Source organism: Lissotriton helveticus, chromosome 1_1, assembly GCF_964261635.1.
Source record: "Lissotriton helveticus chromosome 1_1, aLisHel1.1, whole genome shotgun sequence".
Classification (NCBI taxonomy): domain Eukaryota; kingdom Metazoa; phylum Chordata; class Amphibia; order Caudata; family Salamandridae; genus Lissotriton; species Lissotriton helveticus.
Genome location: NC_136057.1, coordinates 2,111,179,451 through 2,111,206,024, shown reverse-complemented (window position 1 = coordinate 2,111,206,024; position 26,574 = coordinate 2,111,179,451). Strand labels below are relative to the sequence as shown.

The following is a 26,574-nucleotide window of genomic DNA, read 5'->3' as shown; positions in this document are numbered from 1 at the left end:
GAAAGGGGGTTTAGTCATTGAATATCCCTGACTTGGGGCGAGGGGTCAGTTAAGAGGAATCACTGGCAATGAGGGCACTTGAGGTTGCAGCGGATTTCCACGATCATTGTTGCTTCCAGTGGTGGCTGTCCTGTTAATGCTCTTACTGTCAGTGATGGTTGTGTGGGCAGTGATTTGTGTTGATTTCCCAAACAATGCATGGCTGTGATGTTGCTAGCCGTGAGTGCTGATAGCTGGTGATTCTGCAGGTAAGGTTTGAACCATTGTGTTGCTGGAGTTGGAGGTCTAATGTGTTTTTTCCATTTGGAGACTACACAGATTTTACTGATCAAATGGCATATTAAGTACATTTTGTTTCACCTTAACACGATCATCTGTGTGGAAAGACATGCGTGATAGTCGCATGCGTTCTAATGGTAAAGGTAAGGCGTGGTCCCAATGCTTTGTGAAGGCTGTTTCCCAACTGCTGTGCAACTTCTTCTACTCTTAGAGCTGAGATTTCCATGAAAGTCTTATAGTCTGAATTCAGCACCTGAGCATAATAGGACGGAATGTATGAAGCTCTGTGGTTATACTGAATAAGCAGCTAGCTATGTTATGCCATCTATTAATGTAATAACTGCACTTTCACAATTGCTTTATTAACCTTCCTGCTTTCTCAAATTTGCTTGAAAATGCACGATTTTTCTTTTTTTCCCAAAGTTTTCTTGGGGGGGGGGGGGGGTAACAACCCCAAACCCCCCTTTTGGGGTTCGGGCTCGCTCGCTAAGGTGCTGTATGCAAATCCCTTTGCGCCCCACGACTTTCAAATGTCACCCACCGCCCCTGCGTGTAAGTGCCACTCAAGTGTGCAGAAATCCATGCAATTAGAAAACTTAGTTCTATGAATTAATACGTAGTCTAATACTGACCCTGAGCCTGAACCCTGCCAATGAGCATATTGGACAGACCTATCACAGTCAAACCTGTCAAATAATATAACACTTTCCATTTCCATTTGTAGTTTGTTGCTGCTGTGGTGATATTTGTCTTCGAACTTGAGGGCCCTCATTAAGAAGTCAACCAATCTATTTCAGCTTGCATTACGATTCAAGATAACATTTCTGAATCCGCAAGTGACACAATTATTTATTGTGTTGTCTGGTAGTGGTACGTGAGTTGGAGAGGAAGTAATTCCCAATTCTGTTTTTTCTGTGCTATAGATTAACATCAGGTCAAGACTCATTTGCATATGGTTGGGTCCAAACTGGGGTGGTGTGATGAGCAACAAAATGATGGATTAAATCCAGATCGGTGACCGGGGATGATTGTTTGATTTGTTCGGCATTCTGTCCATCATTTGTTCTTTTTGCTTTCATCGCCCTAAGTGGAAAGGGTATGCCCAGACGTGGGTTTCGTGCTCACTGTGCCACTGGATTCAAACTAGCCTGACTGATGAAGGGGTTATACCTCGAAACCCAGATACTCAATACTCCGTGCTACTCAGTTTTTTGCGGTGTGGAAGATCCCAATAAAGGGCACAGGAAAAGGCAGCGTTAAAGGGAAGCATGTAAAGATATTGGCTGCTACACATTCCAATATAGTAATTTCTCTTAAGTCCTTTCTCTCTTTAATAGAAGTAAAGTTATAATTGACCATTCAAATGGATTCTCATTCCTTGAGCTCTCCTGTCTTTGCCCTCTCCTCTCTCAGCTTTACTCTGTTGGTGATGCAGAGTTTTGAAACTGGAATCGGGAAGGGGCAGCCAGGTTAAAGAGTGGCAAAAAAGCACTGGGTAGACAAGGGCTTTTAAAACTATGGTTAACTTAGCGGCTGGGACATGTACCAAAATCCAGGAAAAACGCAGACCTTATTTTGGCTGTACTTTGACTGTTTCCTACAAATCTGTCCTTTATTTTCCTCCAGAGCACTTCGGCTCTTTCATGCTCCCAGGACATACCCTCTGTGCTCAGTCATGCTTGTATATGGAGAATTCAGCCCAATCCCCACGTAGGACCAGCTGTGCTGCTGGGGCAGCTACTAGGGAAGTGAGCATGACTTGCTCCACCACAATTGCTTGGGCTTAAATCCTCACTGTTTTAGTGCTTGGCTGCTAATCGGATGGCCTAGTGGCGTGAGACTGGAGGAACAACTTGCACTTTGTTGTGGCCACAGTATGTTTTATCTGTGGGGAGTGCAGAGGAAAGATTGGATTCTGCCTTACATTTGCCAGTTGAGCCTAGAACTGTCAGTGCATCTTAAAATTCCATGATACCCACCTATCCCCCTTACCTTATTTCCCATTCAGTAAGTAAGATCTTAGAGATAATTTGGTCGTAGTCTCTGTGACCGCCTCTGCCATTTACCTTTCTTATGGTATGAAAATGAGTACCATTAAGGGAGACCATTATAACACTTATTGAGCTGCCACCAAGTGTCTGTGTAAGTGACCGTGTACCAACTGTCTGTTAATTTCGTTATGTGTTGCACATCATTGTTTTTATTAGTTTCCTTTCACTTTTTTCAAACTGAAGTTTTCAGTTCAAACTCAGTTATGGTTTTAATCATTGCACAATAGTAACATAATTAGGAACAACTGAAGGAAGATTAAGGAGTGCGAGAAAGGGCCATCGAATGCCATTGCTTTAAAGTGGAATCATGTTTCCAAAGAACATATCTTAAACCCACTGTAAAATAAATGTGTTCTATTTAGATTGCCTACAAGAAGCAGTATCGAAACATTCCTGATCGGCTAAAACTACACACAGCAAAGAAGCCAAATTTATTCTTAAGGTAAGTCTCTCTGTCACAGAACTCCAGACCTTGTTGAGTTGCTGTTTTGAATTTATAGGTATGTTATTGTTGAGAATACTCCACCTTGCTGTGGAAACCCTACTGCAATGAAGGATCTTGGTACACCTCATGTCAAGATTTTGTCGACACTTTCACCCTTCTACCTCATGATCACGTTTCCCTGGTTGTGGTTTGTCTTGTTGGAGTCCTGGATTGCCTCTATAGTCAATGTAGACTTCCAAGGGATGGTGTTGATGTGCAACAACTGTAAATTTCAATGTTTTTTATGTTAGTCACGTTTGGTGTGAAAAAAGTTAATTCATGTTTATACCACAAGTGTTCGTATAAAGCATAAATATCTGTTTGAGAAGATTTTTGTTTTAATTAACTTACTGCTTGAGTTCTGGATGACCTGATGATGAGTGAGGTTGTCTGGAATCCCAGATAGATGGAATTACCATATTCAAGGCGGGAAGTAATTAATTAATGAATAATGGTTAAGCGGTTACCTGGTGGGGGGAAAGGGCTAAACGGAGCCGTTTGAGAAGAGTGCAACATGCTCTGGATACCTGGTTGATTTATTTTCCAAATGTGAGTTGATTGTCAGTGATAATGTCCGTATGTTTGGCCAAAGAGACAGGGTCTGGTGGAGGCCTTAGTGGACTATCAAGAAGGAGACCAGTCTGGGGGACTTCTGACCGCAGATACAAATTTTCGTGTGTCTATTGAGCTTGAAACAGTTGCTCATGGAAACTTGAGCAGTTCTTTGACAATATTAGATGGACATCGCTTGCCATTAATACTATTGCAGCGGTAGCAGAAAGGTAGGAGTTACTCATAAAAGAAGAATTGTATATGGCTAGGGTAACTGGAATTAAAGATCGTTGATGAAAACCTGCATGAATTGGTGGTACTCACCAAACAGGCACCCTGGGTCCCATTGAAGTAACATTTCAGTATAATGCCATAATGTATGTTCGTTCAAAGTAAACACCAGTGAATTTGTTTTGCTAAGATTTATTGTTAGTAAAAAAAAAATCGAGCAGTGTTATGTTGCGACACCACTATATACATCTGATACAGTAGACATGTTTCCTCATACAGACTTTTTCAGGGCTTTCTTGTTATCGAGTCTGTTTATCATGGATCACTAGATGAGATGGCTGGATTGTGATTGTGCAACAAGGTAAATGTACTCTTGCTGCATTGTGGCAATGTCACGAAAGACGCAGAGCTCTAGTAGAACACTATTGTCTTGCTTTCAAACATTAACATTCAAACTTCATCGGAATTAGTAGGATTTTAAATTGTGTGAGATACCAGTAGAGAGATGATGGAAAAATGTTTTCTTTCTAAACAACATTTAAATAAGCTTACTTCCCATGTTAACACGGAAGTGTGCGCCCTTGAATTTCTAGCAATGATTAGAAGACAGACTGCTTTATTTAGAGTTCGACAGATGCTGAACATCCATCAATAAGTTAGAGTGCATAGGGGCTATATATCTTGTAAATATGGCAGATGGGGCTTACACCACTTTTTGGTGAAAGTCCCACATGACAACCTTGTAAACTGGTTGCAAAGCTATTTCTGTTCTGTGTCAGTATTTCATGAGTTCACTTTTAGGTGCTGTAGGTCAAAAAATGCAAGCTTGTTAAAGATGTAGAGAACTATTGCACCACTTGTTTGAAAATGTGACATATTATTCCTTAAAACATTTACTTGCTCAGAAATGATGTTCACTTTTCAAAGATGATGCAGACTATTTTATGCTCTAAACTTTCCCACATAAATGAGCCTTTCATTGTATCGAGTCTTAGTCCTTGTGCCTTATTTCTATTAGAAGCTCAACATTGGTCTCTCGAGCACTCCTCTTCAGTTATCAAAAGAAGCATCACAATCTTTGTAGAGTGATAGGGTGTTCCTTTATTTTCTAGCCAATAGGTGTTTCGTCATACCTGACACACGTGACTGCTTCGTGCCCGAAATAAAATTGTAGCCGAAAGACTTTGGAGTTTTGGGTTTAGTGACAATTCGGCATACCGTGAATAGTGCCTTAAGTATACTTGAGTGCCTATAATTAGCTGGTTTTAACTAAAATCATGTTATTGATTCTTTTTGTTGTTTTGCTGTTTTTTTTTAATATATCCCGAACTCTACCCGAAGGTATGGGGTGACTTACATCAGCACCAGTTGCGTTATACAAGGGTACGTTCATTGAAGAGATTAAGTGATTTGCCCAAAATCACAGGATGTTGAGCCGAAGCCGAGGCTCGAACCTGGTTCCCCAGCTCCAAAGTCTGCAGCTAGGCGAATTGGGTGTTTAGCGATTGTTCACTGTTTTGGATTACAGAGAAGCGCTGGTGAGGTCCGTTACTCCCATTCAATGATACCCTTACAAATACCTTGATGTATGCATGGTTGAAACCCTGTGCTTGTACTCCCTTTAGTTGACAAGTTGACTGATGACACAGGCATGCGGCTGGGGAACACAACTACCTCAGCATGCACTTGAGCATGAAAAATGTCATTGGGCAGTACTTGACCAGTAAGGTTTTTTTTTTAAACATATTTCATTGAGTTTTGGTATCTTATTACATACAGTTATTTACTGACAATCCGTGTGTACATTGCAATTCAAAGTGTTACAGAGCACAATGTGTACTTCTCTCATAGACAAATATATTTGTGTTTCTCAGCGCTTATTGTACACTTTTCTCTACGATATTGCTCGGATCTGTACTGTTTTCCAATGTTATATATACACAACTAAAAGTTTCCCCAACTTACCCCCGCCCCATAGGTCCCAGTCTCTATCTGTCTATTGCACATATATACACACATTAGCCAGTCCCGCCAGTACATGTACATAATCTGCGCATACAGAGGTACAAAAATTACGTGTGACTTCCAACATTCTCGTGGTCTGGACTTCAATTCTGTGAAGTGTACAATATTTTAATCTTCTGAATCCGTGTTATGTGACTTTATTCCTTCTAACATGACTTTCCATTCGAGAGAAATTGGCGTTTTACGTAGACCTCTAATCTCTTCTCTGCGCAGCGCGGCGCCCTCTGCGCCACCCCAACGCAGCATTTCTGTATACCAAGCATGCACTTCAGGGGGTTTACGTGATTTCCATCTCATGGTGATGGTCCTGATAGCCAATATTAGTGCAAGGTCTATGAACCGGTATTGTACCTTGTGTTTGGATATATGAGTATGGAGACCTAAAATACATTCCTCTATTGTGTCAGCAATGGCAAGATGTTCGGCCGCACCAGTCATTCTCCTAACTGCATCCCAGTATCCCCTTATCTTCAAGCGTTCCCCTAACATGTGTAGTAAACCTGCCCCTTCTACCGTACATTTCAGGCATGAGTGTTGTGTTTGGGGAAACATCTTATCCAGCCTGGTCGGCGATAAGTACGAACGATGTAGTACCATTGTTTGGATAAATTCGAACTTGGCGTTCCTTGAGACTTTCCGAGGGTGCTCAGTATTATTGACCATTCTTTGTCTGCCAGGTCTTTGCCTATGTCTACCTCCCAAATAGCCTTCAGCGCATTCAAGGGTGCTCTTGTGTGGGAGCTAATACCAGCATAAAGCCATCTAATCAGGTGGCGCCTACTTCCCATGTAATATACCATTTTGACCAATTCGTTATCGGGGGGGTGCTCTCCTCTGCGGGGCCCAGTGCGTTTTAATGTACTGACTTAATGCTGCGTGTATTAGATATAGTTGTGCCGGGGCGCCGGTCTCATTTATGAAAGTATCATGATCCAGCAGTGTCTCCTCTCCAAACAGGTCCGCCACTGTACTAATACCCACCTCCAGCCAAGGCGTCTGTTTGCGTTTTGTGAGCCTACCGCTGGCCAGTGGGATACGTACGCGTGGGGTGTATTTGTGTACTGTAGCGTCGCTTTCCAGCATCTCAATGCAGTCTGCAATAAGGGGGGGGGGGAGATCGTTCGAGGTTCTATTGCCCGGCAGGAGTAAGGTATGCAATGCCCCGTTGTCAATATCCGTGTGCGTGTAGTCTATTTCCTGCAAATTACGTCCCGCCGTCCAATACGACAACCATTGTAATTGACAGGCGTAACAATAAGCACGAAAGTCCGGTACTCCCAGGCCTCCCATCCGGGTACCCACTTGTAGCTTTTTAAGACTGATGCGTCTCCTGCCCTTTCCCCAAATAAGGTCTGTGACCAGAGTGTTCAGTAATTTAAAAGTGGCCTGTGGCACCAGCAGCGGCAAAATCGTAAAATAATATAGTGGTCTTGGTAAGATAACCATTTTTGCAATCGCTGCTCTTCCTGTGATAGATAGTGGCAGTGCTGTCCAAAAAGTGACACTAGACCGCAAAGCTCTAATTGCTTTATTTAAGTTACCTTCTAGCATGTCTTCATGCGTTCTGTATATTTGGATGCCAAAATACCGAAACGTGGACTGTGTGACTTGAATTCTGGTGCCCTCGACTTCTACGTCAGTAATGCCCCATGGTCCGTGAAGAAAAATGCATGCGTTTTGGTAGTGTTGAAAGCCAGGCCAGACAGGAGTGCGAAGTGTCGATATGTCTCGAATAATGGGGTCAGTGGTCTTTGGAGATCATATATGTACATAAGAATGTCGTCAGCATATGCTGAAAATAAGTGGGTCGTATTCCCTATCTTTATCCCCCAGTCTGGAAAGTCCTATCTTAGCTTTATGGCTAACGGCTCTAGCGCCAGAATGAAAATGAGGGGCGATAAGGGGCATCCCTGTCTGGTCTTTTTATGCATGGTGAATTCCTCCGAAATGTGTCCCCCCGTTCTAGTGCGTGCTGTTGGGGCGTTATACAACAATCGTAGCCATGTTATGTACTCTTCCGGTATCCCGAATTTCGATAGTGCCTGGAACATGTATCCCCAGTGAATTGAGTCGAATGCTTGCCGGAGATCTAGCGACACGCAGCCCGCATGTGGGTAGCGTTTCGGTGCCTCTGTCATCAGGTAGTGTAGTTTCCTAATGTTGAGTGAGGTACTGCGTGCCGGTAGAGATCCGGTTTGATCTATATGGATCAATTTTGATAAGTGTGGGAGTAGTCTGTTAGCCAACACTTTACTCAATATTTTGTATTCAGTGGGTAACAACGATAATGGCCGGTAGTTAGCCATGTCAGTATGGTCTCTTTCCGGCTTTGGCAGCAATATGACCAGGGCTTGTGCTGTTGTGATGGGCAGAGAGCCATTCTCCCATATTGTTTTGTATAGCTCCACTAGTTGGGGCACTAGGGCCTCGGCATACGTGTCGTAAAACTCAATGAGGAGTCCATCCATGCCTGGAGTTTTATTGCGTCGTAGCCCCTTCATGGCAACCTTAATCTCATGTGGTGTGATGTGTCCTATAAGGCCTTTTCGGACCGATATTGGAATTTCTGGGAATGTTTAGGTGGACAGGAAAGCCTCCGTTTGTTCCCTAGTGGCGGAGTCAGATGCCCCGTATAATGTGGCATAGTAGTCTCTGAATGCGGCATTAATCTCTCCTTGGCTAGTTACTATATCCCCATTTCCTTTAATAATCCGGGGTATAACCACTGGTGGGGGGGGGGGGTGTCGCGTATTAGACGAGCAAGTAGTTCTCCCGCTTTGTCTGCCTCACTGTGCGCATGTTGCGTATATGCCGCGTAGTCTATAACCCTTAGCTACTCTTATAATTCAGCGTGTCCAATTCTTGCCTCCTGTAGAGGGCCCTTCTGCGCTACATTATTTACCGCTTCTTGCTCCAGCCTGCCCATTCTCTCTTCAACCTCCAATAGAGACGAATGTAGATCCTGTCGTGCCCCCACTGTCGAGCTAATTGCTTTCCCCCTTATTACTGCCTTAAAGGCGTCCCATTCCACCAATCTACTTGTGGCCGTGTTGCTGTTTTCTGTAAAAGGGGGTGGTGATGGACGGGGCATTTGAATCAATCAAACACTCACACCCAGTCTAAAGGTCTGGGTTTAATCCATCACCGTTCTTTAGCCCACTCTGCCACCCCAGTTCAGACATGGCTATGTGCAAATCAGTCTGACCCTGTGCCTCATGGGAACAGTCCAGCCCGAACTGCCAAGCCATGTCTTCCCTGGACCGGAAACAAGCTTCCGAGGACCGGTTTCTGGCATTCCAGCCGTCGTCAGCCCGGCTTGCTTGAATCCAGTGGCAAAGTGAGCAAGGGACTCTTGCTCTTGAAGGATAACATTAGATACGAGCATAGAGAGCTGGGTTTGTGAGTCTAATCACTTGCAGGCCCCCTCAATTTATTGTAAGAATAAAAACCACCTAGGCGTTGTAAACAGGATCAAACATCTTGAGCTTGGCCCTTCTTTGACACCACATGTAAAATAGGAATCTGGAAGTCACAAATACCATCAAAGGGGAGAAATCGTATCTTAGAATACGGTACACTTCCTGGTAATTTCTGATGCCTAAATTTTTGCAGAGTTGGTTAATCCATCTGGCTCTTGCATTGGCATAGGAAGGGCAAAAAAGCAAAACGTGTAAGTCGGATTCTACACTGGCAGAACAGCCTGGGCAGCCCTTGAGTGTGGAATTAACACCTGCCCACTTGTTTGTAATGCCCCTTACAGGTAGTGTTCTGTGTCTAAATTGCACATATAGTTTTTTTGCAAGGGGGGGATGGATAGTATCCAAAAATTGTTCGAAACGATATGTGCACTTGACCGCCAGAAATCTTGAGCTTAGCACCCCAACGAAATGAATGAAATGAAATTCAATTTGTAAAGCGCATGGCTGCCCGAAAGCGTCCCACGCTGTAGAACAAGGAGCCAACTAAGGGGGGGGGGGCACCGTTGATTAGGAATCCTGGGGAAAGAGGAATGTTTTTAGGAGCTTTCGAAACATCAGGTAGCTGGGTCCTGTTCGAATCCTAACAGGAAGGGCATTCCACAGTAATGCCGCATTCACAGAGAATCGACGACCCCCAGAACGAGCCTTCCTCTCTCTGGGAACCTTGGCCAAATTTCCAAGGTCAGAGCGGAGGGCCCGGGTAGCCTTGTAGGGGCAGACCAGTCTCCTAAGAATAGGGGGTACCTTACCCTGTAGAGACTTGTGGGTGATGCATAAAGACTTAAATTTTATCCTCTCACGTATTGGCAGCCAGTGAAGGGATCTAATTGCGGGTCTGGCTGAGGATCGGACTGAGCCACCAGTAAGCAACCTGGCTGCTGAATTCTGAACACGTTGGAGGGTGTTAATGGTTGCTTCAGGTGCCGCCAAAAACAGGGCATTACTATAATCCAGTCTTGACAATATTAACCCCTGGATTAGCAGTTTCCTAGAGTGAAATGGCAGAAGAGGGAGAATCTTACGGGCAGAGCGAAGAAGGCCATAGCAAACGCCAGCTGTTTTTTTAGCTTGGGTCCTGAAAGAAAGGTCCCTCTCAAACCAAACCCCCAGACTTTTAATTTTTAATTTCGTCACTGTTATGTAGTAAATTGGCCAGATGGTGTTCTTTGAGTGCTAATGCGAGGGATTTTTTGGAGATACAGGGACATGTCTGTTCTGGGGTTAGCCATAAATCAGCCCTTCCCAGGGAGTGGCATAGATGTTTAATGTGCATAAGCCAAGGAATCTTCCTTGCACCCTGGGAAAGTAGGAAGTCCTTCAATTCCTCCCTGAAATGGTTAAGCTCGGGGGTACTCCAGAGACGTCTCCAATAGGGCAAGGGACGATCAATTATTGTGTCCCTGATTAGGGTCAGGCCAACGTCTAGGCATAGTGGGATTAGGGGGGTACTCTGGGGAGATGGAGTAGGCGTCTCAAGAAACCGTTCTCGGTCGCTTCAAGGGTGGTTACATTAGTGTGGCCCCAGAGTTCTACTCCGTACAGCGCTCCTCCCCTTGCTTGGGTCTTGTATATTTCTAATGGGGGACCTAACATTTTTTGTGGGCAATCATTATATACCTTTAGGATACCCCCCAGATACCTGAGCAAGTTTAAGGTTAGCTTTGGCCACATGAGACCGCCAGTCCATACACATTCAGGGTGATCCCCACGTAGTCAAATGTGGATGTTCTTCCCAGGGCCAAACCGTTCAATTGGGGATGGGGCCAATTTGTCGTTCTAGCATTGTAAACCATGTATTTAGTTTTGTCTATATTAATCTCCAGGTTCCTAAGTGAGCAGAAGTTACAAAAGCTTCCAATGTACGCTGTATACCCATAGATGATTTGGATATGAGTAACGTATCATCAGCGTACATTAGAGCTGGTACAAGACGGTCTGCCAGGCGAGGAGAGTCTACATCATTTGATCCCAAAAGATGGTCTACCAGGCCGTTGAGAAAAAAAGAGTGTGGGGGCCAGGACGCACCCCTGCCTGACCCCCTTTTCGACTCTAAAAGGAGCCGAAAGCTCTCCTGTTTTTCCGTAGCGGACCCTGGCATAGTTGCCTTGGTGCAGACGTTGTATCATTTGGCATAGATAATGGGGAATGCCCATTTCTTGCAGTATGGTCCAGAGCTTATCTCTTTGCACCAGATCAAACGCCGATCGCAGATCTACGAAAATCAGGTACAGACTACCTCCCCCCTTATCGCCACTTTCCAGTGGATTAGCTGTAGTCTAAAAAGTTGGTCCGCCTGGAGGGGGGTAAGAATCTCATGATCTTCTGTCCATAGCTGTAGCCTGCAGAGTAGTATTCGGGCAAACAGTTTTTGCAAGATATCAATAAGGATAATCGGTCGGTAATTCACCGGATCAAGGGGGGAGCCCTTTTTAGGTTTCTCCTTGCGTTCGCTGCGCAGCAGCGTTCGCGCAGGGCGAAAACTTTTGTTTACCAGTATGGACAAAAGTCCCGCCTCTCTGTTCCATTGGCTAGCTCCATAAATGGCGGCTAGCCATTGGAAGAGAGAGGCGTCCGTCATTCTGCGAGGCGATTCGTGGGCGTTTCTGGCGATTTTTTTATTTATTTATTTATTTTCTTCTTCCCTCTCCGCCCCTTTGTGACGTCATTCCGGCGGTGGGCGGTTATTTAAAAAAAAAATTTGTATCGCCATGTTTGTTTCATTTCCAACGTGTGCCTAGCAGGGGTGGGCTGCGCGATTTCGAGTTGCTAGCAGGTAAGCGCCATATTTTAATACTTTTATTTATCCCGTTCCCGCCCCCCCCTCCCGCTGTCCGTGAGCCCGTTAACCCTCCCGCTGTCCGCGTGCTCGCCCTCCCTCCCGCTGTCCGCCCCCCCGCTGTCCGTGTGCCCGCCCCCCCTCCCGCTGTCCGTGAGCCCGTTCACCCGCCCCCCTCCCGCTGTCCGTGTGCTCGCCCCCCCTCCCGCTGTCCGTGTGCCCGTCCCCCCTCCCGCTGTCCATGTGCCCGTCCCCCCTCCCGCTGTCCGTGTGCCCGCCCCCCCCTCCCGCTGTCCATGTGCCCGTCACCCCTCCCGCTGTCCGTGAGCACGTGCTTCTTGTTTTAAAGTGCAATTGCATTACAGAGATTAAGTGGCCATTACTTGAACGCACATGCCTCTAGGGAGACAGATGTGCACCAAGAAGTTGAGATGATGTGTCAGATTGCCATTCTGAGAAATATTGTCTGTAATAAATATAGTTTCCCAATTATCGTTTGTAGCTGTTCTCTTGTTACCTCCAGTACAGTGATATTTTAGTAAACGGTTTCTAGGAGACGATATTCATGTCAGTTGATATTCCGACAATGTATTCTAGTGCTACCATGCCTGTGTGTCTAAGCACTAACTTTTAGGCGCATGCTTGGTTGTGCTCTGTTTATGCCGGAATCTTGCTGTTGTGCAGTTGCGCCCTGAACCTCAAACTTGTATGCCATTTCCAGGGGCCGATGTCTGGAGCAGCCAAGGATACCAGCTGCTGTGGTATAAATTGAGGGCAGGGGCCTGGATATTTATACCCAGAGGCAGCGCTTGTGGCAGACCCAGAAACCCATTAACTTGTATAATGCCAGGTGGTTAGAAGGTCACTGGGGACTGAGATAAAAGGACGCGCACGAATTGCTTTGATATGAAAAGTTTTATCTACTCTTAGGCTAACCCAGTTCGGCGCTTTGTTCCTTTCCCGCAGACTGTTGTAAGGAAGAGATTTCTGTCAAGAGGCTGCCTGCTATCATTTGCTTTGTAGATGTTTGTTTACTGGCCTGCCTTAGAGTCACTGATTATACTGCAGCCCCATATGGTATCATTAATGACGAATTAAAGCCTTGCAGAGAGATGATTGCTCCGAAGATAGGTCAGAGAGGCGCCCAAAATTGCCGTAGGGTACAATAGGTCTCACATTTGCAAGAGATTAAGCAAATGGCAATGTAAATGACAATGCCATTTATTTATCTGTTTTCAAAACCAACACATAAATACAAATTTTGTCATTTACAATGCCAATAGCTCTAACTTCTCCAAAGGCGAAACCATTGCATTTTAAATGCTTGTTGAAGATGGGAATGATTTCAGCTCGGAGCCAGGTGAGCGGGACATCCATACCCTGGAAGATGGCGTTGAACAGCACCCAAATGTATGGGGCCCATACATTCTGCTCACTAAGGAACAGGTCACACTGGGATCCTATCAAGGCCCGGCGCTTTACCTGACGGTAGGGACCTCAGGGCAGCTCAGACTTCTAACGTGGTGCATGTAGGGACCCCCGAAACTGGGTTTTTGGGATCTTTACTCTCTGGGAGCTCAACTGGGGGGCGAGTGAGGACCTCAAGAGGAGAACCATTACTTTGGGAGTACAAGTTTTTATAGTGCAGAATCCAGCCTCTTCACTTACGTTCGGAACTATGGCTGGAGGGCCGTCGGCCTTGCCAGATTTGACCAGGTTCCAAAAGGCCCTGTAGTCACGATTGTCCAGTGCTGTTTTAATGTCTGCCCATCTGTCTTCCTCCCAGTCTAATTTGGCCTTTGTGATAGTGTTCTGGTAGTGGGATCTAGCTAGTCTAATTGATTCAGTAGAACCTCGTTTAACCTCCCTTAGAAGCAGAGTTTTCGCCTGTCTACACAATGAACTGAACCATTTTTTTAGACGGGGAGGCCGATCCTTCTTGGTGACAGAGGAATAGAAAAAGATAGCCATTTTGTCAGTGAGCTCTGAGTGGATGTTATTTAGGGCATTTAGGTGTACAGTATCTAGTTTGTCCACCGAAAAAGGAAGTACTCTCTCTAGGGTATTTGCGACTAGGTGGTACATTTCCGCTACCTTGTCGTGTGATTGCACAAAATTTCCCCATCTAATTCTTCTGCTTCCACTGGTTAAGATTAAGTTTTGTTGGGTATAGCTCTCGTCTCTACGGGGATTAGAGAACTAACCAAATGGGTGCTTTAGCTCTAATGAAAGAAGATTGTGATCACTGTCTATTCTAGGAATGACAGCAAAAGCCCTAATATGTGACCAGAGTTCAAGATTGACCATTATATAATCAATTGTTGTGAGGGTAAAAGTATGCTAGAGGAAGGGTATGTATTGGGCCATGTGAGTGGGTGTCAAAATTGTCCCATTTGAGTATGTGTTTAACCACCCCCCCTGTCTCTAAAGTTAATTACCACACAATCCCCGTCAATATCTTTATTTTTTTATCCTATCCACCTTACTCTACGGGCAAATAAAAGTTCTCCTTGCCCTTGTCCTGTCAGTGGTCTGTTCCTGCCTAGCCAGTGTATGATCTTATTTTTAAGCTCTGGGAAGGTTTCACCCCGGTCTGAGGATAGTGGTGTCACCCCTGCAAGAACAACTACGTAGGGTGAGGCAGCAAGTGGTAAATGTAGGCACGGTAGTGGGTGCCGAGATGCGATAGGATCCACGTGTGAGTTACTGGCTTGGAATGCCTCTGGCGGTTCTATTTGCCTAGGGTGGTTGCTCTGAGAGTGCCTTCCCTGGTATGTGTTCTTTGTGGATATGGCCACGTTAGTATATATATATAATTTTCTTTATTCGGCTTTTCTCAAGGAAAACCATAAAAGGCACATTTAATAATACAGTTTGAATATTTACACAGTAAGTTCCGAGAAATTCATACATAAACCATTTTGTAAATTTTAAAAAGAAAAATATCAGTCGTTTCAGCTAATCGAACTAAAAACTGAGTCCAAGATGCTTTTTACAGATTTTTCCTGTGCTTCGTGATGCATTTCAGAAAGTTAAGACCAATATAACAGACAAATTCCGATTCCAACATTTGAAGGCGAAGCATTGCAGGACGGCATTGTCTAAGTCCCCAACGCCTCAGTAGTGGTAGTAGCCAAATTTTCCTATGCGGATGATAGAATTTACAGAACATAATAACATGTATGTTAGACTGATTAGATTCCCCATCACAGGGACAAAAGGGAAGAATTGAGTCCCAACTGTTACTCGCGGGGAATGATACCAGTCTAAAAAAAATATCCAATCTGAATCTTGTCATTAACATTCTCTCATATGTAGTAATCTCAAGTGTTAGGTACGGCTGACAAGTGTTAGGTACGGCTGAAGGCCACGTTAGTAGGGGTGGGAGCTGATTGATTCTTTCTAGTAGCAATAAAATGCATATTCCCCTCGGCCATATCAGATACAGAGTTAGCTGTGGGGTAACCATTATTGTTCTGGGGACTGAGGGCTGGACAAGCAATGCGATCCGGATCAGTGTTATCTGCGCTGATCCTATTGGGGAGGAACGTAGTATTGCTGCCCTCTAGCCTATTATTCAACATGGAAACAACCCTGTCAATTCTACTTGTAACGGACTTGAACTGGCTCAGAATGAATTGCTCTAGTTGGTTTTGCATGTCAAGTAAAAGATGGGTGGCCCAAAGAGGAGGTTGTGGGGTGTGGTCTGCGGGTGTCGGGGCAGAAAGCATTCCCTCTGGTTGTCCAGGTACCTCTATGTGGGCTGTCTTTGTGTTTTTCAATTTTCTTGAATTAATGTGGCGTTATGTTGCTTTTTGGTGAGTCGCGGAACTAGGGGGGGGGAGATAGGCTGGGACTGGGGGTTAACATATTGTGGGGTCTGGACACTGGGAATTGCATTAGAGAGCGGCTCAAGCTGTGTGTCAAATATGTCCAAGGTCAGCACAACGGGGGACCCTTGCAGCAGTGGTGCTTCAGGGATTCTGGGAGTGATAGAAAGGCGTCGCTCGGTGTTCTCTATATCCAAGGACACTGCACCAATTGCCTTCTGCAGCATTTTGTTGATGGCTGTTACACTGGGAGATTTAGCAGTTTATAGGGTCTTTTGCCGGGTCTGCGGTCTGCTAGTAAATGGGTTAGGTTTCCCCATGGTCGACCGGAAGTGAGGACACTAAGTAGTTATTGTATCCCTTTAAAGTATGTCAATTTTAGGATATCTCACTCGATCGCTCGGGGCTAAACTGGTCACTCATGCGCTACCTAACCTGATGAACATGGTGTTAACCAACAATCCAAGATAATATAAAATACAACAAGTCTCATTAAAATACCGGGTGATAAGGGGGGTGGCCCAGTCCAGTCACTCCAGTTCATGAACAGGTACAAACAGACCCGCCCTTTGTCCCGGGCTTCACCCCGGCTACGGCCCACGCCGTGGGACTGGGGGAGTGGCTTGTATGCGCGATGCCCACGCCTCCCCCTGAGCCAGAACAGGTGTGTGGTCACAGGTGCATCCTGGGGAGTGTAGTCCTGTCCCCGGGTGTGAGTGCCGTTGGGTCGGTTTGGAGGCGGCAGGCAGCCCCCTGTGTCCCGCAGTTCCACGCTCCTCTCAGCCTCAGGAATGAAAATCGGCAAGAAGGAGCCTCTATGCTATATGTGAGACATATAAAAGTACAAATATATCAAACCAAAACAGAAATTGACCAAAAACACTAAGACCCATAATTGGGGTGTTGTGAGCCTGGGTCACAATGCAACTGCACTTGCTGCACTAAAAAGCTCTTAACGAAAAAAAAAAAAAAAACGAAAACCTCCCCAACTTCCTCAAGGCATCTTTCTGAAGAAGCTGTGTTTATCACTTGTAATCTAAACAAGCATTTACAATGCAACGGTTTCGCCTTTGCAAAAGTTAGAGCTATTGGCATTGTAAATGGCAACCTTTTTATTTATGAGTTGATTTTGAAAACAGATAAATAAATGGCATTTTCATTTACAATGCCAATAGCTTAATCTCTCGCAAATGCCACACACACACACAGAGCCCCCCCCCACACAGAGCCCCCCCCCACACAGAGCCCCCCCCCACACAGAGCCCCCCACACACACACAGCCCCCCCACACACACCCACACAGAGCCCCCCCACACAGAGCCCTCCCCACACACCCACACAGAGCCCCCCCACACAGAACCCTCCCCACACAGAGCCCTCCCCACACACCCACACAGAGCCCCCCCACACCATATAGGTTTCCGCTCTCGGGCCTATCATATAAAAGAACAGAAGTGAAGGTTGGCAACTCTATTGTTTTTAGTAAACTTATACAAGACTCAGCACTGTACATGCTGTGCGCACTTCTCTAAAGTGGAAAAGACACTGGCTTGATGTCTGTAAATGTACCGTGTGTTTTTATGCAGGGGGCGTTCTCTGCCAAATGCTGGTTACTTTGAGGTGAGGGGGGCACAAGGTATCTAGTGTGCAGCCAGAGTTGAGACTGCTGGGCGGGCGGCCCTTGACATGAAAATGAAAGTAAATAAACTCAGGTGATCTGTTCGAGGGACGGCCCCGCTAACGCAAAATGCTACAACGGGATAGTGGGGGCTCCACACAATCGTGCCAGAGGCCTCAACACAGACTGTTCCAGCCCACACAACCACCCCATCCCCAGGGCTTCATGTTATCCGGTGGGTGCAGGCGGGGACCACCGGCACTCTTCTTTGGGGACGGAACTCATTGATAGCCATTAGTCTTTGACCCAACGGCGGAAAGAAAGAGGGAGAGCAAGACCGACAACAGTGGCAACGGGAGAACACACAGATGAAAAGGAACCCAGGCGTGTCCAACCTAGGTGCAGGAAAGCTATACTGGTGGATAAACAGACATGGTATGACATACAGACTAGACGGCCTTGGCATTTGGCAACCCCGTCATTCTGCAACAACGCCAGCAACATTCTTAGAAACATGTAGGCGCTAGGACGTATTCTTCTCCATAATAAAGCACTGCCCACCTCTGACTGAAGCTCCCTAAACACCAGGCAATAAGTCTCAAAGATTGCACCGTTCGAATATAAACCCCTAACGTGAGGGAACACAGAAAGTGAGACACCCACGGCTTTCATCACCCGTAGAGGAACATGAAACATGCAGTCCTCTCACAGTGAGCTACGACGGTAACGTATCATCGCATGGAACAAGGGCGGCTTAGGGTCATCGCATGAAGAGGAGCTGTGCACGTGCCGAGAGCACAGCCTGCACCTGCATGGAGAAGAGCTGCAGGAACTACTGAACGCCGTCATTACACACAGATCCGTTACTGACAGGCTATCACTACATGAATATCAACTATGGGCATGCTCTTATGATATGGAGATTACCTATTAGCATGCGGTCATCATATGAAGAGAACAGCACCCATCGCATGTAAAGGAACTACAGACGTGGTCTCATCATATGAAGATTAACTACGAGTGAGCGGTCATCAAATGAAGAGCACATGCTTTAGCCAAAAACGTAAAAAGTGCATTGGAAAGCACTACACACATATGGTGCAGCTGATAGCGGGAGCTGGCATGGGAGGCGAGGCCGCAGTCTAAACAAACCCTGGAGGAGCCCGTAGGCCTCACGGACAGCGGGGGGGAGGGGAGGGGGGGTGGTAACGTCACGGACAGCGAGCGGGAGGGGTGGGAACGGGAAAAGACGGAAAGAAGAAACGGAAAAAGGACATGAGAAAGGGAAAAGACAAATATAAACAAAATGCTGCTTGGGCAGGCACACGGACAGCGGGAGGGGGGAGGAAACGGCAAGGAAGGCACTCACCTGGACTTCCGGCGGCGGTCGGCCTCGGAATGGCCAAAACAAACCTGGACAACATCAAAAAATAAACCCCGCCCACGGCCGCGATGACGATGCGAAAAGGGTGAGAAGGGAAAGAATCGTCGGGAACGCCCACCAATCGTCTCGGGAAATGACGGACAGTTCTCTCTTCCAATGGCTAGCCTCCATTTATGGAGCTAGCCAATGGAAGAGAGAGGCTGAACTAAAGTGTACAGTGTAACTCAAAAGATTTCGACCTGCGCCGAAAAGCTGCGCGGCGCAGCTTTTCGCCAGGTCGAAACCTAAAAAGGAGCCCCCTCCTCCCCCATATAGCGCCACTGACTATCTTTTTGATGCTATCCAAGGATCTCACTACTTTCCTCTAACTCTGGACCATTACTCTGAGGCCCAAGGGGGTCTGGACAATTGGAGCGCTCCGTTTGAACGTGACCCTGGTGGCGTCCTCCCTGTCATCCCCTTAACTCATTTTGAAGGACATGTGCATGTAAACAGAGGTCTCACTGGACGGGATCTATGGAGAACCAAATGCCCATGCTTTTACTTGTAAAAAATTAGTTCCCATACTTTTTGTTAAAAACCACCATCCCTGAAGAATGATTGAGGCCCTTGAAGTGCCTCAGCGTATAGGTGAAGGGAGAGCAGGGTTGAGGAGGGGAGGAGTTTTCCTGTGCTGTGAAGCTCAGGGAGGGACACAGAACGAATGACAAAATCGGCATTCTCACCTGGGTACCTGCTATCTGAAAGAATGTAAACGTGTGCAATTGGTTAATCACCAAATGTAAAGGCACTTGGAAACTAGTTTAGGCTTTAATTGATGGAGTCACCTGAGGCATCAAGGGGACAATGAGTTATTATTTGTTATACTTAATGTCGATGTTGTAGGCTGAGGTCTAGATAGTGTACTTTTAAAAGGCAAATATTTGCGCAATGTATAGTTTACCTATTACTAAAATATATTTGTTGAAAGCACTTGCTTTATCTTAAAACACCAAATCATTCTGTAGCAGTCTACCTTCTACTGTGCAGAATACCATTTTAACATAATGACTTGAATACTCACAGTGCTTTCTGCTCCAGGCTGGGACCTTGTAGCACAGCTATAAATACACAAGTCACTATTCCTCACATCCACAGTGGTCACATTGCCCAATTTATATTTGATGATGCAAATTAATGAATTTCTAACTGATGAGCTTAACTTTAATTTATTTTTCATTTAAGGTTTCTGCATTATTTTATTTGCGATTAACTGAAAGAGAAAAACGAAAACCGTTAAAGAATATTTGTATCCTTTTAGCCTCGCTTTTGACCCTGCCAGAATGTGGCTAAAAGGAACACTATAACATATAAGTGTCTTGTTTTTTACAATTTCAATTACTTGCATATAATACTAAAAATAAATGCAAGTTAAGCTGATCTAACGGAAACACGCTCTTTTACACTGAGGTCCATGTATGTTTTTTTTAAACCACTTCAAGGACTCCGTGTAAACGAAGTCAGCCTGGAAACGTGGCAAGTTGCGCTTCCATGCCATCTTCATTTACAAGTACTTGTTGAGCCATTGGTGCACCCCTAGGAATACAGCCACGGCCCCCACGGGGCGGCGCACGACAGTTTGAAGTACTCTGCTCTAGACTAAAGAGAAGGCCGGCTCTACACTGAAACAGTTTAAAGACTGAATCAATTACCACCCGCCATCGCCAAGCTTTTCCACAAATTTAGGGGTTATTCCAGTGAATTAGCCTATAGACAACTGCAGCCTTCATGGGCAATGGAGCATGCAGACAGTCTAATGCTGGTGGGGCCACGTAGTTGGCACCAACAGATACGGCCTAGTACAGCAGTGGCATCAGTCCTACAACTCATCATCCCCTGCTCCAAGGCCACCAAACTGCTTTAGTTTGTAATCAAAGACTCCGGACTACCCGCTGGGGGGGACAGGATTCAGTATTTACTCCCAAGTTGGCAATCTTGTCCAACAGATGGGTATTAAAGATTGTCACAAGGGGCTATGTCTTGCCTTTCATTTCCTTCTTCCGCTACCTTTTTCTCACCCCCAAAATTAATCTCTGAGAAGCATCTGTCCATCCTACTGCATGATGTACATCTCTTACTTTGCAAGGGTGCCATTGTACATACTGTGTGAGAACCCAGGGCTGTTACTCACACTGCTTCCTCGTCTTGGGAATGAATAAGGTCTCAGTCCTAACTTGGACCTTTGACGGCTAAATGCCTTCATGTGGTGGCTCGTATTGGATCTGATTCAATCTGCCTTATCCCGGGATACTGAATTATGTTCCTGAACTTGCAGGATGCATATTTTTATATAATCATTCTGCAGTCCCATAGGCATTACCTGCCATTTAGGATGTGCCAGGAACACTTTCATTTTGCTGTGGTCTCCTTTGGCCTCACCCCGTCCCTTAATTGTCAACAAAACTCATGGCGGTAGTGGTCGCAGCCTTTATTCAGAGGTTGAAGTTTCTGTCAATTTCTGCACCTTAATAGGTGATCCTGCATCAGTCAGTCGTAGATCACATCTGGACGATGGCAGAACTCTAGACTTGTTGAGTTTCACTATAAATGAGCTGATGTCCCTCCTGATTCTTGCACAGAGGCTTCCATTTAATGAGGTGATTCTAGAAATGGTGAGGTTAAAGGCCTTTCCTCTACAAGTGCGCGTCATGGACATTTGAGCTATGATCCCTATGTTTTTGGATCAGTCCTGGATCTTTGTAAGGATAGCTCTGAGGCTTTGTGGTATTTTGGCCTCGTGCATCCACCTTGTCATCGTCAAGTGGTACATGTGGACTTTCAATGGAACCCAGATCCCAGTTGGCTCTTTATCAATAATACCTCTCTGACTCATACGGGTTTCGAAGGAGACGTCCCAAGATCTTAAGTGGTGGCTGACTGATCCGAATTTGTCCTGCCAGATACTATTATCCCTTCTCTACCCGGCGTTCTTAGTGGTGCTCATGCAAGTTCTCATGGGCCCCATCACTGCCATGTGCTACTGCATCAAGCAGTGTGGAGTGGGGTGCTTTACGCCTCTTGAGGTGACTGAAGCAGCTGAACATCTTGCTATCAGCCAAAGACTTGGGGGCGTATTTGACCTATTCGTCACCATCGAACGCACAGTGGCAGTGATTATGTGTGTTGGCGTTTCTATGAGAGCACTTGTTAGCAGACTAATTCCGGTGGGAGTGGGACAAGGAACTTCTATATTCCTTCCTGCCTCAAGACCTGCAGAAGATCAAGCCATCCCAATTGTCCAGGTCTCTGCCAGGAGAGTGTCGAACACGGAACACTTGAACACAGACATCTGCCGTCCCGATCAGGCTGCCACTTCAGGAGCACCTCTTGCCACAGAGCAGGTTATTTCTTTGGAACCTTTGCAACTTACACCTTCTTAAGTGGAGATTGAGTGATGGCAATTGACTGCATTTGAGTTGCCGTCTAAGGTGGTAAATGTAATTCTTGCTACCAGATACCCTTTCCCATAATCCATCTGTGATGGGCGCTGGGATAAGTTTGCTGCCTTTTGTGATGTCTGTAAATCTGACCCCTTAAAGGCTAAACTCACACATTCTGTTGTACTTTCTTTAGCTAAGCAACCTTCTAGTGAGCATTTTTTCTGAATATGCTAGACTAGCCTTCCTTATCGAAATCACCAGTTGTATTAAGGTGTATTAAAAGTGTGACACACACATTCCCTCCCAAACCAATTTTGATACTCAGTAGGACTTTAATTTCGACTTGACATTTCTTATGTCTACATTCTTTGGGCCTATGCATCTCTGGACTCTGAAAACTGTCTTCCTCATAGTTATTAAGTCTGGCCATGGCGTGAGTAAACTGTATGCACTTTCTGTCAGGATTGCACTCCGCAGGATCCGCATGCAGCAACAATGCTCCACCTTCAGACCCTCCGAACACCCTGAAGTATAAACACAGGGTGTTCAGACGATACGGTGAGGGAAAAAAAACCAAAAGGGGAAAAACCCGAAAGAATAAAGAGGAGAAGGAAGGGGCAGCAGGGAAAAGGAAACTGTAAGACAAAAGTACAAAGGTTAATACGAGTCTTAACCCTACACTCATTAATGTCTCACTAAACAGCAACCGGTAGATTCACCTGTAAGTAATGCGTTCATACACCAAACTGCTGTTTCTTCAGCCTTCCTTCTATCCTATAGAACACAAGAGAATGTATAAACATAAAGCATAGCCCACATTCTGCCTAAACCATTAGCTATCTCTAGTAACATACCCCATTGCCAATTGTCAGCAAGCTAGATGGAATAGTTCCTTAATCAATCGAATCATAGCACCAAATGAAATAAGCAGCTTGTGCTGTAGTAAGTGAAAGCTCCTCTTGAAATTTTCACAATATTCCTCCTGTGAGAAGAGAGCGAGAAAGTCCCTAATTTCAAAATATTCACACGTAGATTAAACCAAACACGGCATGACGTAGTTCCCTCACTACAGTCATCCGCTTTGGTATTTGTTTATCCATTAATTGTTAGGCAAAAAACCATGTCACTGATTCGTGACGGTGGTGCGGAGGTCCGTACTCCCCCCCTGCACTCCGCCACTAAAAATGAGCCAGGACTGTAGCAGCGAACCACACCGCTGTTTGAATTCACAGAGCGGGTAATAATCAAGCCCGGAAATCACTATGGGCACAGTTTGTTCCTCGAAGCCGCGAGGCAAGACCGACACGTTGAATAGCCAGTAACCAACAAAACCAAACGCGCTAGCCAGCGCGATAAACACAATACCGGCAAAGACGTTATACTTCTGATGCAGGATCAGCAAGGGCTGCAGAAACCAACAGGACAACAGAGAAGCAGCCGCTACCTCCGTAAACAGAATCACGTGCCCTGTCTGTCAGGCTCCGCCCCGTAATATCCTGTTCTCGCCGGGGATTCTGGGAACAGTAGTTTCATGCCCAGGGTTGCTGGGAATTGTAGTTTATGCAGGCGCGGTGACCTGCTATCTGACACTTTCAGGTCGACCTTCTCATACCATCTTCTTTCCTGACCAAATTGGTGCTCAGGACTCTGGTGCCTTTTTACCCAAAGTTGTGACCCCCTCCCCCCCCCCTCCCTGGTAGGCAATCGGTCACTCTGCCAGCATTCTTTGTTCCTTTTCACCCCTCAAACAAGAGGAGATGTTCATCAATTGATATAAAACACTTCGACCTTTAGTGTTCCAATCGCACCATGGCCCATCAAGTGGGTAATCAATTGTTAGGGGAGTTCTCAAGAATGAAGAAAGCGACTGCTGTGAAGAAAAGATCCGTATTCAGCATCACAAACTGGAATGTGCTGGCCACGAGATAATCTTGAGTGCCCATTCTACCAGGACTAAGGCCGCTAAAACCGCATTGGCATTAGGAGTTTCTGTCCTTCACATCTCCCAGGCTTTGACATGGGTGTCAGTGTATACATTGACACCAGCCAGGGCCAGTGGGAAGGACACTTCACCTGCTATGTTTTACAGCACTGTTTGATCTGAGTTCACTCCCCAGACCCCCCGCCTTTGGAATGTTCTGCCTCGGTTTCTATTCAAAAGGTGAGGAATATACAGTTTAAAAAAAAAAAAAAAGCTTTATTGAAAAACGTACACATCCAGTTACAAGGTATACAGACAGGGAGTCCGCATTTTAGGAAGGAGAGACACATCTGATACATTCATCATAAGAGCAATTGTACATTGGTAGACCACATCAGTGCTCGAGAGGGAACAGTGGGGTATAGAGCTGAAAGGACCAGCTGGAGTGCTCAGGAGAGGCAACGTGCAGACAGGAGAGGCCTCAGAGCGCCAGTAGGAAGCAGGGAAGGGGAAGCCATCCTCTACGAGCCAGCACCGGCAACCGCCGCAGGCGAGTAACCGGCAGGGAGTGTGGGAGAGGTCGCAGAGGGCGAGGCGTTGGAAGTATGAAAGAAGGGGACCCCAGATGTCAAGCGGCCGGCTAGTCGCCGGCGTCCAGTCCCAGAATTCGGACAAAAGCTTCTGACAACGCGCCCCATCTTCAAGCTAATTGACAACGTTGGGCGCGGGTCTTCGACCCCAATGCATTGCGACCCTGCTTCGTGCGGGGACAAGCAGCATGGCGGTGAGCCGATGGGAGTCATCAGGTCAGTGTTTCAAAAGCCTAAAAGGCATAGCAAAGGGTCAGGCAAAACAGGTGTGGAAGTAATCTCCGTGATGGCGGTGCACACATCACGCCAATATGAAGACACCCTGGGGCACAGCCATGCGAGATGGGAAAAGTCAGCGGTGGGGGCAGAGCAGCGGAGACAAAGATCGCTGGGAGCGAGGCCTATTCTATGCAGCTGGGCAGGGCAGAAGTACAGTCTATGCAAATATTTAAAATGTATGAGGCGCAGGCGGTAGTTTGGGGACAGCCGTTTAATCTGCTTGCAACAGTATAGCCAGACCTCCTGGGTGAGGTCGGTGCCTAGGTCCTCACCCCACGCAATGGGGGCCCGGTCAGCATATATTGAGGAAGCTGCCAGTGTAAGGGCACAGAGTCTGGAGACCAGCTTATGGGGGGGAAGCGGAAGTGTATGCAAGGTCGAGGGCAGCCATTGAAGGAGGAGGCTGTGGAAACGTGGGTGCAGTTCCCGATAGGCCGCTCTAAGTTGGAAGTAGAGCAGGGTGTCCATGGGCCCGGATTCGGCAGGAAGAGAAAAGAAGTCGCCAACATGGTAAAGGTTAGATAGCGTGGAGAGCCCCAGGCAAGTCGCACGTATTACCATCCCGGCCGTTTGCAGTGAAGGGAATACTGGATTGTATGCAATAGGCATGGCATTGGCGGAGAGCAAGCTAGAGCCAGAGTGTTAGATTTGGGGGTCTCTAGTTGGCAGAGGTAGGTACCTTTGACCAAATAGGGACCCTTGCGTCTAGTCAGGGTAAGGGGCTACACTCCTAAAATAACCTCTGCTCACCCCCTTGGTAGCTTGGCACGAGCAGGCAGGCTTATCTCCGAGGCAGTGTGTAAAGCATTTGTGAACACATACTGTAATACAATGACCACACTACAGATACGCACCACAAAGGTTGTATTATAAAAATAAGTATTTTTATGTAGACTTAACATAAGACCAAACGACAAAAATCCACAATACTGTACTCCAGATATGCTTAAAAATAGGTTGTTCACTTAAAATCAGTCTCTAGCAACAGATAACTCCAACGTGAGTTATCACAAAGTCGTGACAGGAGAAATCCTAAAGTACGGCGCCGACCGCGAGGTGCGCGGCGTTGGGCTCCGAAACAAACAGACCCCCAAAGAACAGTACCTTGGAAAAGCTATGAAAAATAAAGCTCACGGCGTCGGGGAGGTGCGGTTTTGTTGGAGCTGTGCGGCGCCTGTTCCTTACAACCCCAGGGGAGGTGTAGACTCGGTTCCTTACTGCAGCGCAGGGGAGGTGAGACGACGGTTCCTTACTGCGGCGGAGAAGTGACGTCACGATGGTGCCGAAACCACGGTTCCTTACGATGTTGTGCTGTCGCTGGATTCTCAGTCACCCCCGTCTGGGATCGGCTCCTCGGTGTCCGCTTCAGAGTCGATGCGGCCCAGCAGCAGGCTTCGGGACCACAGGACAAGTCGGAGCATTGATCACGGCTTAGGGCAGGTTACGGCATCGCTCACGGGCGTCTTATGTGTCACGGCGGGCAGCATCGGGTCCACGGTGCAAGTCCGAGCAGCGCTAACGGCTTCGGTGCAGAAGATGGCGTCGCTCGCCGGAATCGGTGTTGCAATTTCCTTCTGCAGCAGCTAAAGCCACAGACTTGGGTGCAGGCAAGCTGAAGGGGTGAAGTATTGTATCCCTGAGACTTCAGGCAGGAGG

General features: G+C 46.4%; 1 protein-coding gene across 3 annotated transcripts in view; it reads left to right on the top strand.

Annotated features, from left to right (window-relative positions):
- The window catches only part of KYAT3 (kynurenine aminotransferase 3), a 548,094-nt gene that overhangs the window by 57,833 nt on the left and 463,687 nt on the right, over positions 1-26,574 (top strand). For all 3 annotated transcript variants that reach the window (XM_078646064.1, XM_078646028.1, XM_078646047.1), the window contains exon 2: positions 2,693-2,772. The gene's annotated coding sequence lies outside the window, so the exon portion shown is untranslated. The remainder of the gene's footprint in view (positions 1-2,692; positions 2,773-26,574) is intronic.